This window comes from Lathyrus oleraceus, chromosome 5 (assembly GCF_024323335.1).
Source record: "Lathyrus oleraceus cultivar Zhongwan6 chromosome 5, CAAS_Psat_ZW6_1.0, whole genome shotgun sequence".
NCBI lineage: Eukaryota > Viridiplantae > Streptophyta > Magnoliopsida > Fabales > Fabaceae > Lathyrus > Lathyrus oleraceus.
The window spans coordinates 422,294,417-422,302,693 of NC_066583.1; positions in this window are offsets into that span (position 1 = coordinate 422,294,417).

Sequence of the window (8,277 nt, forward strand, 5' to 3'; positions counted from 1 at the left end):
GGAAGGAAAAAAGGCCAAGTTTCCACACAATACCATGAAAGAGGGGAGACTTACAATCTCACTAACTAGAATGCTTATGCCTTTTGTGTCACATATTTAGCGATATGTTAAACAATTGTAATTGGACTTATGTAGAAGTCACAACTATTTGAGGTCGGGCAACAGAATTTTGGTGTTAATGCATGTTAGAGACATAGTATAATAGACTATGCTCATGAAACATACCACACATAAAAAACGATATGCAAAAGGTGTGGCCTAATCTCGTCCATACTCATGTTAATTTTTCAATCAACTAGCCTTAGGATTTTTAGATATCATAGGCCAAATGGGATGAATGAATGAAGAAGGGGAATAAGATGAAGTGGGAGGGGAATGGATCAAAACACATATTTGTCAAAGGAGGACTTTTACCAAATTAATATCATCCATTCATTTTGGGAGATGGAATGTACATTCCATCAATCCCCTAAATCCAATGATATTAATTTGACAAAGTCAAATCAACCTTGACCAAGGTCCAACAACAATAGTCAAACACCAACAAGTCATCACAATTGGTCCAAAAAATTATTTGGCAATTAATCAAATTAAAAATACTAAAATAAGGCCTTTAAATTGAATATGGTTTGTCCAATTTCTAAAATCTCATCAAAACACCAAAGAAATGGCCATGAGATTTATCATAGGTCAAACAAGGTCAAAGGACCTTGGAGAAAAAATTTCATAATTTTTGGACATTCAAAAGTATTTTTAAACAATTAAAAACAAATGAAAAATCAATTAAATCATGAAAAATATTAATAATGATCCAAAAAATAATTTTAATTCAGAATATGAAAGAGGAATTTTTTTGAACTTTTTTGGTGAAACTCTCATATTTTTTGGATCAATATTAAAATTAATATGAATTAATGAAAATAAAAGGATTAAAATGAAAATTAAATGATCCAAAAAAACGTGGACCACTTGACCTCCCTCATTAATTGAGGTGGTAGACCAACTGGTCAAAGGCGCGCAATCCACGATACGCCAGAGTCAGCGCGCCACTGGAAAGGTAATTCAAACCAACGCATGAGATTATTTCAATTCAAAAGGATCATGTGGCTCTGAACATGCCAACTCACCAACGTAGCTACAACTTCGATCTCCTTCTCAAGCGAGCCTCGCCGGACTGGTTCAGTCATAACCATCACCAAAATTAAAAAGAAGGACATGATTTCAAAGTAAAAATGTCACTGAGCACGAATCCGACCTCAATTTATCCTAACTCCAAGTATATTGAGAGATAAATGGAGTTGAAGTTTGAGGTACATAAACTGAGTTGCTTCGATTTGGCCTCAAAGCAACTCAATCTTCTTGCCTACATTGGTAAGACTTCAGACAACCAAGAAATCAAGAGAATTGAGCAAGATATAGAGAGACTCGAAGAGATTAAAATTTCTGGAAAATACCTTCAATGTAGGTCTAGATTCAGCTGTTCTTGCCTTGGCTCGTGCTTGATCTCACTCCAAATGCTTGCAAAAGAAGAATTGAATGCTCAAAAGGTCTTGATCCCTGGAGTTTTGAATCTCAAAACAGTGAGAATTCAAACCAAATTTCAAGTGAAATTCTCAGGATTATCCTTTGGAATGAGAGGGTTAGAGGTTTCAAATCAAAGTTGGCACGAATGTGTGTGAAATTTTGAGCATATGGAGCTCTATTTATAGCCAATTCAGTTGATATTTGCACACTTGAAATGAACTTCCAAAATTAGCAATGTGTGATGCATGAGCGCATGGGCGTGTGAAGGCGCATGATATCACTCAATATGATCCATAATCGAGTGTAAGCAAGGCTGAAGTCATGTTGGAATGCTAGGAAATTATGCATGGATGTTTGAAGTTCAATCTTGCCAAATGATGATACCATGTTCAAGCCATGCGCAGCCTATTCATTTCTTGTCCAAAATGGATGAATTTAGGCTTTTTGGAAAGGTTAGATCAAGAGGAACAACTTTAATGTTCAACACATTTCCATTTGGAGCTTGGAACTTGAAGACTATTGAGGGGGAAGTTTTGAAATTTTAACATATTGAACATTTTTCTAAGTGTCAAGCCATATGTCTCAATATTCCACCTTGCTTAACTTTTTATGTAAGCTTCAAATGAGAAACGTGTCTTCATCAAAGTTGTATCTATCTCAAATACCTTAAAAATGTTCACCAATTTCATTTCATTTGGATTTTAAATGATAGAGTTATGCATTTTTGAAGTTTGGAAAAATCACTTGATCAATGATATAGGTAAAAAATGACCTATAATGTATCCTCATATCACATGCTCAAAAAAGTTGAACTAGTTCTCACTCCAAACATCAAAGTTGAATTAGAATTCTTGAATTTGATTGTCCAACTTTGAAATCTTTCATCTCATAAAAAATTGAGCAAGTTATGGCCTTGGGAAGTTGACTTTCAAATTAGGGTTTAGACAAAATGACCTATAATGTTTCATCATAGAAAATGATTTTCAAAGAAAAACTAGCTATAGGTCTCAAAATGAAAGTTGTTTGCAATGTCATTTAGAGTAAGTTTTCTATTGGAATCATTTTCATATGGTGAAAATTGTAGGAGATAGGGTCTAGGGAGACCCAGTTTTGATCAGATGAATTCATCTGGCCAACCACCATCAACCAACTTGCTAACCTTCAATTCTCTTGACTTTCTAGGCTCATGGTAGATCATATATGCATAAGATGATGAATTTTGAAGTGTACCTTGAGAAATTTGATCAATTGATGAGATAGCTTGTTGGAGAAGTTACTCAAGATACCCAGTCAAACAAGGGTTTCCAATGCAAATCACCCTCAAACTCTTGAAGAATGCTTGATCATAACATGTAGAGATAATTCGGACTCATATACGATTTTTATTACCATCCTTGAATCAATCCATGGTTGTTCTCTTTATTCATGAGGGTCTGAAACCCTAGATGTGGACTTGATAGATCAATGGAGATCATGCCCTACCTACAAAAGAGTTAAGCAAATGCAAAGACATATTTTGGTATTTTGTTTAGTGAAATGATAAAATACAAGCATGATACAATCACATAGTGCTTGGTGATTTCTCCCAAAACAAACCAAATGAAAGAGGGGTAAGGAGGATGTCAAGGGATGATCCCAATGCTAATGCTTATGATAAAATTGCATGAGGGATCTTAGGGTCAAATTTGGGGTCTTACAGTCTAGTAATATCTTCCTTAATTTCACGGTTTTCTTGCTCCAATTGATCCATCGTGCATTGATGATTAGCATGAGAGTTATATTGATGCGTCAGCTTGATTGATACAAAGATGAAGATCATGAGACACCTGGCCGAAGGGCTATAATGCAAGAAACTTGCGATACAAATGGTGTATGAATGCAATGTTGTTGATTTTGTTATTTTCAAGGAAGATACTGTAAGACCCGAAATTTAACCCTAAGATCCCTCAAGTTATCACATCATGTGCATTGGCTTAGCGATCACACCTCGACATCCTCCTTATCCCACATTCATTGGGTTTGCATTGAGAGAGATCACCAAGCACATTTGATTTTATCTTACTTTATTTTTATTTTTTTTCTAACCAAATACCAAAAATATGTCTATGTATAACTTTACTTCTTTTGTAGGTAGGGTGTGCATCCACCCACGCTCTATCAAACTCACATCTAGGGTTTCAGGCCCTCAATGCAAGGAAATCAATCAAGATATGGTTAACATTGGGTATAGACATCATATATGTATCTCCATTCTCCTCACGTATCATTTTGATCAAGAAATCATCAAGAGTTTGAAGCTTGTTTGCCTTGGAAGCCCTAATACATCTGGGTATCTTATTGACTTCCTCAGCAAGTTTCTTCATCATTTGATCAAATGTTTCAAGGGGTACTTGATATTACATCATATTATACATATATGATCCTCCATGAGTCCCAAAGATCAAGGTAACTTCAAGTTTGCAAGTTGGTTCAAAGTGGTTTACCAGAGAAAGTCAACTGGTCAAAATTGGGGTTCCCTAGACCCTATCTCCTACAATTTTTTTCATATGAAAATTATTCTAAGATAAATGTTACTCTTTATGATATTCCAAAGAACTTTCATGTTGACATCAAGAGCTAGTTTTTCTTGGAAAGCCATTTTTTATGGTGAACGATTATATGTCATTTTGTTTGTGCCCTAGTTAGGAGGTCAACTTCCAAGGTCCATAACTTGCTCAATTTGTATGATATGAAGACCATCCAAGTTTCATGATCAATTTAAATATGTATTCTCAAACTTTTATTCTTTGAGAAACTTCAAATTCAACTTTAAAGGGCATGCGCCAAGAGGAAACATTATAGGTCATTTTGGGCGATCATCATTGAACAAGCAATTTTCCTCAACTTCTAAAAGGCATAACACCTTCATGCCAAATACAAATAATGTCCAATTTGTGACCAAATTGAGTAGGATTTAAAGAGATACAACTTTTATGAAGGAAATTTTTCCATTTGAAGCTCATAGCAAATGTTATTCAAGGTGGAAGAAGTGGATATTTGACTTGGTACTTAGAAAAATTTCAATTATGTTTGATTTCTCAAACTTCCACCTATAACTTCATCACGATTCAAGCTTCAAATGGAAAATTATTCAACATGAAAGTTGTTCCCCTTGATGTCACCGCTACAAAAAGTTCAAGATCACCTCATTTGGACTAGACTTGAATGACTTGCGCATGGTTACTCTTTATGGTTCCATTTGGATGAACCACATGATCATTTCTCAATTACAATTGCATGGCCTCATGATAGACTTTCAACATCATTCATGATCATTTGTTGATATTTTCCAATCATCTCATAGGCCTATCACACTCCCATGCAAGCATGCACTAACCTTTCCAATTTTGGCCAATTTTTGAAGTGTGTGAAAAGCAATGCAAGAACTCTATAAATACATGGCCTTGGTGATCAGAATGAGGATCCTCTTGCCCAAGGTTTGACCTGCTTCTTCCCCAAAACCCATTGAAAGTATAACCTTGAGGATCTCACTTGAAATCGAGCTTCAATCCTATTTCTGTTTTGGAATTGAAACTCCAAGGATCCAAGCCTTTTGATCATCTCTTTCATCTCCTGCAAGCAAGTAGAAGCAATCCCAAGCCATTTGAGATCCAAATCGAGCTTCATCACTACAAACAGAAGGTGAATTTTATGAAACTTTCCCTCTTCGATTATCTCTTAATTCTCCATAATTTCAAGTAATTTTTGGTTTGCTGAAGTCCTACCAATGTAGGCAACAAGATTGAGTTGCTTTGAGGTCAAATCGAAGTAACTCAGATTATCAATCTCAATTTTCAAATCCATGTATCTTTCAATATACTTGGAATTGGAAGAAATGGAGGTCAAATTCGTGCTCTAGAGCATTTTTCCTTCAAAAACATGTCCTCACTTTTCATTTTCCATATGGTTGAGGGTGGACAAGTCCGGTGAGGTCCACCAGAGAAGATGACCGGAGCTAGGGCTCCGGTGATGCGTTGGCAAAGTCCAAGCCATCTGATCTGGTTCCCACGTTCTAATCTTGATCTTCCCTTTTAAATAACACACGTGTGATGCATTTACCGGGGTCCTTTGAGTACACATGCGCGTGACCATCAGATCTGCCACCTCAAATAATGGGGGAGATCTTATGGCCCCTGATTTTCCATTTAATTGTTTTATTTTGTTTAATTCATAATAAATCCATTTTTAATCCAAAAAATATGGGACTTTCACCAAAAATCTTTATATTTTTGATTGATTTTGGTGTTTTTGTGTTTATTTTTAATTGTTTAAAAATGCTTCTGACTTTCTAAAAATTGTGAATTTTTTTGTCTAAGGACCTTTGACCTTGTTTGACCTTGGATAAATCCCTTGGCATTTTATTTGGTGTTTTGAAGGGATTTTAGGTTTTGACCAAATTAAAATGTATTTTAATTCTTTTTAATGTATTTTTAATTGATTAAATGTTTAAAAATATTGTTGAGCCATTTTTATGGTCTTGTGATGTTTGACTTTTTGTTTGGGCCTTGGTCATTGTTGATTTGACTTTTATTGGATCAAAACCATTGGATTTAGGGGATTGATGAAATGTACATTTCATCTCCCAAAACGAATAGATGGTTTTGATTTGATGAAATTCCTCCCGTGATCAATTTGTGTTTCTATCTTCCCCTCCCTCTTCATCTTCATCCCTATTCTTTCCCATTCCCTTATTTCACCAATGAAATCTCTAATAAAGGCTAATTTATTCATCAATGACCTTGTGTCAGATGAATCAATACAAGTATGATTGAGATAGGACCTTCCCATTTTATTTTAGTGTGTGGTATGTTTTAGGAGTTTGGTTCTTTGTGTCAAACCTCTAACATGCATTAACGCCTATATATTTATTGTCCTGCCTCAGATAGTTGTGACTTCTACATAAGTCCAATTACGATTTCTTAACACAGAGCTAAATTTGACCCTCAAGGCATAACATTCTAGTAAGTGAGATTGTAAGTCTCCAATTCTTCATGGTATTGTATGGAGACTTGACCCTTTTTCCTTCCATGGGAGCTAGTGGCATACTTGTTGAATTATCCAAGTTGGAGCCCTTCTCATGGAAGATGTCTTGGTTTAAGGATTCATACTTGTGAATGAATGGTTGAGTGTTCTCCAAAGAATGACTTAATCAATTAAAATTCACCACTAACATTTGACTAACCATTGACAAAATCTTATTAATATTGCTTTACTTTCAAGTCATTCACTATTATGCAATTTAAATTTCAGTCATTTATCATCCATTTCCATTTATATTTCATATAACTTGCTTATGTTTCAAGTCCTTTTCACTTTGCTCATTTGAGCCATATCTTGTAATTGTATATATTGTTTGTTTGCTTTTGGTTTTGTTTATGGCCTTAGGACCTTACAACATTTAATAACAAGAAAAACCCTAAAAAACATTTAGTGGATTGTTGAACTTGATATGAACTTTTAGACTTAGGATTAGGCAACATTCCCTATGCTAAAGGACTTGGCCAATGCCAACATTCTGAGACTGAGCCATCTCTAATTTTGCCTTCATCTGATGCAAGACCTTTGGGTGCTCTGGATTCATCTGCTACTCTATCTTTGTGCTTAATTGCCTATTTTGTTGTTTGTCTGTGTCTGATATTTTGTTTTGAGTTGCTTAAGGTTTATTTCAACTGATACTTTGGAAGACAATGAAGACTGCCAACTATTGGAGTGCTTTCTTGAATGTGGCTATATTTATTTGATGCCTTGATCTTCATGATGTATGGATATTGCTCATTCCTTGTTAATTATTGTTTGATTAAAGTCCAAAGGAAAATGGGTTTCTATATGACATTCTTGTCTATTGGATTGCATCCCATTGGTCAGAACTTTTCAACTCTTAACTTTTAAATTTGTGCTTAGGATAACCTCTTCATCTCCTCCCACTTATTTAATTTCAAAAATATCTCCCGCTTTTAAAAAACCTTGTTTGTTTGTAAATTTCAACTGAGGCATGTTTTAATGATTAGAAACTTTGGCCTTATGCCAATGAATTTTTAAACTCTTTTCTTAATCAAAATTGTAAATAAACTTAACCATATTGACTTAAATTTTCAAAAAGACAAAAAAAGGACTAACAACCCCATTCAAACTTTGGCCTCCTGTGCCCTCTTCTTAAATTCTTATTCAAACCAACTCACCAACTCCTTTGAAACTTTTACCATGAACTATGAGGTTTTGATCCGTCATTTTTATGTTGGTACGTAGGCATAAGACCGAAGGGCTTGTCAAACAGAAAAATATAATCAATGAATTCTTTTCTTATCCCTACACTCTATTTCATCAAACATCTTTTATACCAAAAACACATGCACACATAAAAAAGGGCTACATAGGAGTACCTAGGACACTTTGGGTGCTAACAACTTACCTCTATGTAACCAACCCCCTTACCGGTAATCTCTGGCATTTTATTAGATTTGATTTGAAAACTTCTTATCTTTGGGTTTTGTTCGTACTTTTACCTTTTCCTTTGGAAACAATAAAAGCGCAGTGGCGACTCTGGTTTCATTGATGTCAAGTTCATCCATAGCTTGATGGTCACGAATTTACCGCTATAAAAATTAAGTGACGACTCTACTCGGGAGTAGTCCTCAGTGGGTTTATCCTACTTTTTTATGTGTATATATTTATATATTTGATGTTTGTATATGTTGTTTGTATGATATAATTTTT